Below are 8,230 nucleotides of genomic sequence, written 5' to 3'. Positions count from 1 at the left end.
CCAGAAGTCATACAAAAACCACAGTGACTTTGAGTATTTTGCAAAATAACCTGAGTGCATGATCATCTCGTGTTTCTGAATGCGTCTGATTGCTGCAGCTCCGGGCAAAAGCAGCAATAAATGTTGCAGGAATTCCTGATGCTACAGCATCACAGTCTCACCTGCAAAGAAAAAAAAAAACCAAAAAACATCTGGTTATGGGTTAATAAGCACCACACCCTGTTGTGGCCTGCATGTCCTGCACTAAGATCTGTGGCAAATCACCTTGGAAACAGGCAAAATTTGGGACTTCACATTATTAACGCTCGCACTGTGGTCCATGCATATTACTGATATTAGAGGGATTTAGATAATTAACGATGTTTTAATAGATAATTCATAGCGTGGATGCTAAAGGGCTAATCCTCACATTGAACAAAAGGGTGGGTAATGGGTGTGAAAATGCAGCATGTCATGCTAAATCCCTCCCCTCCTACTAGACCAAAGTCATTTATGGGGGGGGGGGATTCTGCGTACACCCAGGCCAGGCTGCCCTTGCAGTTTGTGCCATGACGTCACGACAGCCCGTCAGGTGAAGGGCGAGAGGCCGCTTAATGTGGGAAATGTCTCAGCAGCTGCCCAGTGACGAAGGCACCATGCTAATGACACTCTCTAGCCATAGTGCAGACACGCCACCCTGTGTCCCGCTCCCCCGCTCCGCCAGCTCGTTTCCTGGTTCTTCCAGTAGCTCTAGAACAGGGATCCACGTCCACTCGTGTCCCCCCACCACCACCACCACCACCACTTCAGGTTGGCATATGAAGTGCACAGACTTAAGACCCTCTCTGTGGGCAGGTGGCCATATTGTCAGGGATATGGGCTTTCACACGGTCACTGAAACCCAGAGTCGGAACGAGATCTCTCCAGTACACGTGTGGGAAATGGATATGTTTGGTTTGTTCATGGGAACAAGGAATTTGCAAGATGGGATGATATTTAAATGAGGAAAAATAAAACTGAAATAACATTTTCAATTCGAAACTATGAAGTCAGCGGGGAGCAGAATACAGTCACCTAAAAATCCATTAAGTTCCACACACATTGTCACATGATGAAAACAAGACTCACAAATGAACAAAGACATATCAGACACATTTAAGAGCAAGACCAGTCATGTGACAAGAGAAAGCATGCTGGCTTCCTTCCAGAACTGAAAGGTTAAAAAAGAGTGCAGGTAACCATGTTCCCTGGCCAAGACTGGGTACATTGTCCCAGTGCTGTGGGAAACTTTGAATACTTCCTTCAAGAGCGATTACAAGGAAACTTAAGATGCCATATCACCGGCTTTGCTCGTTTTTTTCCCCTCTTTTTCTTCTTCTATCATGAGCAGAATATGTACAAATCTGCGTCCTGTTATAAGATATGACTTCTCAGCCAGGCACCCGTTTCCTTCGACCGTCTCTGTTGAGCTGTGTCTTTCCTGTAATAAACGTACGCTGGACTCTTATTTTGTCTTTAGCTGGGGCAGTGAAGAGAAGGGCGGTTGTTGTTTTCCCGAAGACGCGGCATCAGCTCCGACTGGCTTTATCACAAGGCCCACTCGCTGACACACAATCCTGTACTTTGACACTGCCTACAACAACAAAATCATGATTTGGCTGGAATAAACGGGCATAGTGAAAAAACAAGATAAGCATTGTTTTTTCGATGGGGAGATTGGATTGTGGAATGGAGTGTTCGCTGCAAGGCAGGGTGTTCGTAATGTTGTCATTTGTCACCATAGGATTACGGGTCAGAAATGTGAAGAACTTACTGGTTTTCACTTCAGGCACCTTTCCCACAAAAGGAAAAAAAGGACTTTTTGGAAACCTGAAAGGGATCGACAGGAAGAATGCAAATTACATGGAAACAAATGTAAATTCTCTTTCGCTACTTTGAAAACAAGTTTCATCTGGAGCCCTTTCAGCCACAGTTCACTTGCTTCTCAAAATACAAACCGTAGCGTACATGTCTCTACACTAGGCTGAGAAACCCATTAAGTGCTCCACTGCTCCACCTGCAGCAACAAAGGCCGCACTACTGCCATCTAGTGGAGATGTCCATCTTGCTGTTTGGCTCTGTTAAGATGTTCAAAGAACCCAGGATGATTAATCCCTTCCTTTCAGCTAATCATAGAGCCCAGCAGCTGGGAGTTCTTGAAATACCAATATTGATATACCAATAAAATTACTCTAGCTCCCTCCCCCCCCCCACTCTAGCCACCTCACCACCCACATAGACACACACAGACTTTAGTGTTTTTCTCTCCTTCTGTTCCCCTGGCAATGGGTCTTTCTTTCTTCTCACCTGTATGCAAATTGACGGTTCACAGATTCATTATCCGGGAGGGGTGATGATGGCTCTAGGATGTTATTGGGGCTTGGCTTCCCCAAGAAAAACACACACACACACACACACACACACATACTGTACTTTGATCACAAGTTAATTTTTACTGGAAACTGGGCTGATCCAGATCTCTTTCATTTACTTGGCCTGTGGGACACTTTGAACTGCAGCTTTTAGTAAAAATAAAAATGAAGACTCTTCATTGTTGTAGCTCTGCGTTCCAGCGTTGCTCTTCCCAGCTGTGGAATGTTAACAACCTAACAAATGATTACATGACATAGACCTTGAAGCAAAACGAAATATATATTATTAGTGGGAATTTGTTTTTTTTGCCTTACACATAATGTAAAAGGCTTTATCCATAGCAATAGCCAGAGACCATAATGCAATGCTTCAAGAAGCAAAACACAGCAAAATCTTGCAAAATGACTACAGCTGATTTCGGGCTATTAAAACCTTCCCATCGCGTTTTTGCTGCTGTCCAGCTAAAAAAGTGATTTCGGACTTCAGGTGCATCATTCAGACCGAAGTGTAGTATTGCCTATTACAAATTCCACCATCCCACTTTTGGGTAAGTTCAGAATTAAATACTGCCTCACTGGTTACGGATCACAATGGCTCCGACTCACAAAGGGAGCATGGGAAGGCAAGTCGGCTGGGCGGAACCGGAGCGTCCCCGGCTTTTACAGCACTTCTTATCCTTGCACCTTGAAACAAAACCAACAAACGGAACAGGGCTGGGCAGCCGATAAAGCTTCACCTGGCTGACAGGTGTTGGGGGAGAGGAGGACGGGCAGCGACTGCGGGTGGCGGCTTAACGGCTCGACTTATGAGCTCCGCCTTAACAACAGGTAAAAAGGCCAGACATGGACAGACAGGTGCGGCTTCTTCTGTCGAGGTGGTGGAGCGGGGGGGGGGGGGGGCTCTGATTGAGTTACTTTACAGTAGATAGGTGCTGGGGGGTGCGAGGGATGGGCCACGTAATTACAGTGAAGTTTAGGGGAGCAGGATGGCAGGGCGTGGAGGGCTGAACTGTTCCTTCTCTGGATGCCTTCTGTTGGGACCCTGCCTTGATGTGAAAGGGGCATTGTTGCAGGTCATGACACCTTCCCCTATCTGCCACTCCTGCCGGAGAACAAACTACCCCCCCATTACTAGCACCAATACGACCATCCCACCTCCTCCCAGTTTCAAAGACAATTGTTTGCTTTTTTAATGCTGAGATTTTACACCTACCGCCAGCCCTTTAATTATCCGGAAATCAAATCCCGATATTCCAAGGCTGAAACCCAAGAACAAGCTCCCCAGAATGTGCTTCGAAAAAGGTGGGGGGGGGTATTTCCCATGTTCACCAGCCAGCCACAACATGGATATGTTATAAACGGCACAAAACGTCAGGTGCACCATCACTAGTGTCTTTCCTACAATAATGACTTAATAAGCAGGAACGCTTCGAGTTCACACACTAGTGACATCTAGTGCTTAAAACAAATACACACGGCAGTGAGATAAACTAAACATTACTAAAGACTTTTCTCAGCTGCCAATAACCTATTGCACTAAAAAGAAAAGGCAGCACGTCCACATTTATGTTAGATATCATGTATGTTTAGCAAATGGCCAAAACGTATGCTAAACACTTTGGGGTGAAAACCGTATTATAAGCCAAACTATCACCGAATTCTTCTGTCATAATATAACAAGGAAAAGAAGGGAGGTAGGAATAGAGAAAGGCAGGGATTCCAGAATTTCAGCTGTCCATCCGTGTGCATTTCGTAGGGTTAGGGCAGCAGCTGGTTCATCAGTTGAGCATACCTGACAGTGTCGAGCGTGATAAGAACCTGCCTTGAAGGGGAATACCAGACCCGGGCCGTTGTCAGGGGCAACGAGACAGCTGCACTCCAGTTAGGTCAACGGCAGAGTGGAAGCAGGTGACAGTTTGTGGGACCAGGGGAAGGAGAAGGTGCACAGGTATGTCAGGACAGCCATCTGTTCATTAATTTCCCATTTCCTCTCACACGAACAATGCTAGGGTGCAGGTGACAGCACTGTGACTCAAGTCAGAAGAGACAGCAATAAAAAGAACAATTAAAATCAAAGTTACTGCTAATTTTTAAATCTGAAAGAAACCTTCTTTACTACTGTTTTCTTAAGATGAGCTGGATTGCAACCCTCATCGCAATATTTTCAAGGCACATTTAACAGGGCATGTCCTCATTTACACCAAAAATAAAACCACAATCCGGGAACATTCTTCCTAGGCGAGTTGGTTATCCCCACATGCCAGAACTGAGCTGATATACTTAGAATTCTGTGGGAGTGAAATGCTGGTTGCATTGAATGACTCTGTGAATTCCTGACTTTGTTTTCATGCTTTGTTTGTTTCTTAAGATGGGAGAGACGTGTAAATTGCACCATGAGAAGCATGATAAACGGTGAGAAAAAACCTTAGAGGCTTTCAGGCTGCCACATCGCCTCCTTATGACATAACCGACATCCCTGTCATCGCCCACATTCCGGTTCACAGGGATAACCTGTCTCAACGTGCCTTCTGCCAGCCGGCTGAGACACACTGGCAGGCAGCCCGGTCTGTTCTTACTGTCTCCTCTGTCACTCCTCATTGTCACAGAATTCCTCTTGCCTGTCTCGAATGACAACTACAACACTTATACTGCGATAACGGGCAGAGTCGGCTAGTGAACTGAGGGCGTCATAGCTACAGACAGCTCACGGCACTGATTCAGAGCGAGACTGACACACAGATGGATATTTAACAACAGTGTTCGCCTGCTGGCCTAAATGCTCCTATTTTCTTGTCACTTAAAGTGTTAAATTGAAGAATTACATGGGGTCTTATGGCTTGGCAGACTTTCTACTTCCACCCTTCTTGGGGTTTGAAGGAAAGTTCCTGTATGCCCATACACAGCTACGCTCATTCTTGTGCTACCACAACTTCTAATAATATGAATAAATGCACCAATGCATTGTAGTACTGGGTGTCATAATTGATCTGCTGATTTTATCCCAACCTAAAACCAGCAGATATACTGATTTGATTGGCTGAATGGGAGCCAATCAGGCTTGGCATTGTGGTACATGGAGGTGACTTTATTGCATCAAACGGAAAGGTTAACAACCAGCGGAAGATAAGCGCCCCTTTGAAATGTGGCTCGGCTCTGAAGTTTATTCACCTAGCTCACTCTGTGTCCACCACGCCGTCATCCGAGTGGTATGTTTATTTGCCTCGCCTTCTATTGACTCTTGCCTTCTCCCCTACCGTGCCAGCTGCAGAAATCAGGCTCCTGCTTGTGAAAGTCCGACCATGACATACCACATGTTAAGACTGGTCACCCAGCAGGCCAGCGTGATTCCGCAATGCTAAAAGCCCATCTTGAGAAAGGTGAGCATAAAAACATTCATCTCATATGCTACTGTAGCTTGGCATGCACTGTCAGTCTACCTGAGCTTCCACTGCATTCCAAGCTTGACTATAGTGGTGGTACCTTTAACTCTTTAACTCATAGATAAAATCCCATCCACTACACAGGATGAAATTAAGTGAGGGTATAATTTCTCTGATCCATTCAATCAGCAAATAGCCAGCTCACTATCACCATTCATCCACATTGTCTGTCAAACAAACAAACCACGGCCATGAGCCATATTAAAACAGGCTTGTGAATTTAGTTTAAAAATTAAATATGCGTTACTCCATAGTAGTGGTATTATACAATGACAGTATCCTGACTAACAGGGACTAGCAGGTAACTTAGCGGTCAAAGATTGGGTTTTACCAAACACTAGTTTAGGGCGGATCCTACTGTTATTCCCTTGAGCAAAATCTTTAACTTGAATCGTTTCAGTAGACACCTGCATCAAAGGAATGAGGTTAATTTAACACTTCAAGCTATGTGACTCTGGATGAGCTAACTAGTACGCAGGATGATGGCTCACACCCACGGGATTGTGGGTTATAATTCTGCCCCCGTTCTGGGTGTGGAGCTTCTAAGTCCCGCCTGCCATATGGGTTATCTCCCACACAAGAACATGTGGTTTGGTAAACCGGTCCCTAAATTGCCCATAGCCTGCCAGTGTGTGCCTCATGATGCACTGGATTCCCATCCAGAGTGTCCCCTGCCTTTTATTCAATACTCTAGGCCCACTGTAACTCTATGCCGGGGAATGGACAATGTATGGTGAGCATACTAATGTAACTGGAATCAGGATGAGTGCAGAGTGTTGTGAGTGGATTCACAAAAATGACCACAACAGGGGAGTGCCTTGTTTCCTCACCTGCAGAAGAGGCAGACATATGGGAAACTCGGCACTAATTCACTTTCAGAAGGCTCCGATTCGACACAGCCCATTCGAGTGGATAATAAGCTTGTAATGCAGCCTGTCGCACCTATTAATGGATAAACAGATATTTATATGGAATCCAAAACCTGTTCTGTAATTATCTGATGATATTTTAAATATAGAACTGGATTCAAGAAGCAGTTGTGATATCCTGTACTTACATGTTTCATAAATCTTTTGAAAATTGTGCAGTTGAAAAATTAGCATAGAACAGTACATGCCACAAACAAAAGAAACCAAGAACAATGATAGAAAAAGCACTTTGAGCACATTATTATCATACTCATGGGCTATGCAGTACCATCTCTATGAAATCTCCTTTCCACTGGCATTCAGGAACCGAGCTCTACTGGAGCAGGGCCATGAAAGAGAGACTAGTTACAGTGCGGTTACAGCTTGGTTCGGTTTTCCACTGCAGAACAGTAACCGAGCTCTACCGGAGCAGGGCCATGAAAGAGAGACTAGTTACAGTGCGGTTCCAGCTTGGTTCGGTTTTCCACTGCGGAACGGTAACCGAGCTCTACCGGAGCTGGGCCATGAAAGAGAGACTAGTTACAGTGCGGTTCCAGCTTGGTTCGGTTTTCCACTGCAGAACAGTAACCGAGCTCTACCGGAGCAGGGCCATGAAAGAGAGACTAGTTACAGTGCGGTTCCAGCTTGGTTTGGTTTTCCACTGCAGAACGGTAACCGAGCTCTACCGGAGCTGGGCCATGAAAGAGAGACTAGTTACAGTGCGGTTCCAGCTTGGTTCGGTTTTCCACTGCAGAACGGTCGGCTCGGTAAAAGCATTACCAGTTCCAGAGCGACAGTGAAGTAAAACTGCCGGGATATTTATTCACTGTTCACACTGTATATGTCATGATTTAGTATGTGCAGCTATTATTATCATTTTTTTTTACTGTGTGCTAATTTCCGCTAACACGTCTGTGAGAATCGCGCAAGTCATGCTAGTTTCAAACGATAACAGAATTAGCATTCTCTTGCATAAATTTGCATTACGAATCTGTCCAGCTGTTCTGTAATACATTTTTATATAGGTGGTTGGACATTTTCAAATTCGGGAATGGATCGTGATGATGATATTACTAATAATTAATAACATATAGAACATACGCTTTTTCCTTCAGATAATCCACACGCAGAACATTGGTCGGAATGTATGAAGATAGCAGTCAGATGATGGTGATGCAACCAGCTAGGTTTAAGCATGCTTTCAGGTTCTGCTAGTAAGTCGGCATGGGTATGGGTCAGGTATGGCTCGCACAGTTTGCAATGGAAAACCAAGTTCATAACATTTTCTAATTTTGATTAATTTTGAATCGCATGCTCATTCCTCCATGGTTTGACTGAATCACTGGTCAGGCTACCCCTGCACTAAGCCAGTGTTTCCCAACCCGGTCTTCCGGGACCCCCAAACAGTCCACATTTTTGCTCCCGTTGAACTCCCGTAAAAATGCGGACTGTCTGTGGGTCCCCAAGGGCCGGGCTGGGAAACACTGCACTA

General features: G+C 45.1%; 1 long non-coding RNA gene across 1 annotated transcript; it reads left to right on the top strand.

Moving 5' to 3' along the window:
- Nucleotides 1–4,148: 4,148 nt before the first annotated feature.
- On the top strand, nucleotides 4,149–5,761 carry LOC125706524 (uncharacterized). Its single transcript, XR_007382007.1, has 3 exons — nucleotides 4,149–4,338; nucleotides 4,759–4,802; nucleotides 5,653–5,761. It is a non-coding gene; the product is annotated as an uncharacterized LOC125706524 (long non-coding RNA).
- Nucleotides 5,762–8,230: the final 2,469 nt, after the last annotated feature.

The sequence above is a fragment of the Brienomyrus brachyistius genome, chromosome 13 (genome assembly GCF_023856365.1).
Source record: "Brienomyrus brachyistius isolate T26 chromosome 13, BBRACH_0.4, whole genome shotgun sequence".
Lineage (NCBI taxonomy): Eukaryota > Metazoa > Chordata > Actinopteri > Osteoglossiformes > Mormyridae > Brienomyrus > Brienomyrus brachyistius.
Note: the sequence above shows the minus strand (reverse complement) of the source record. Positions and strands in the feature narration are given on the sequence as shown.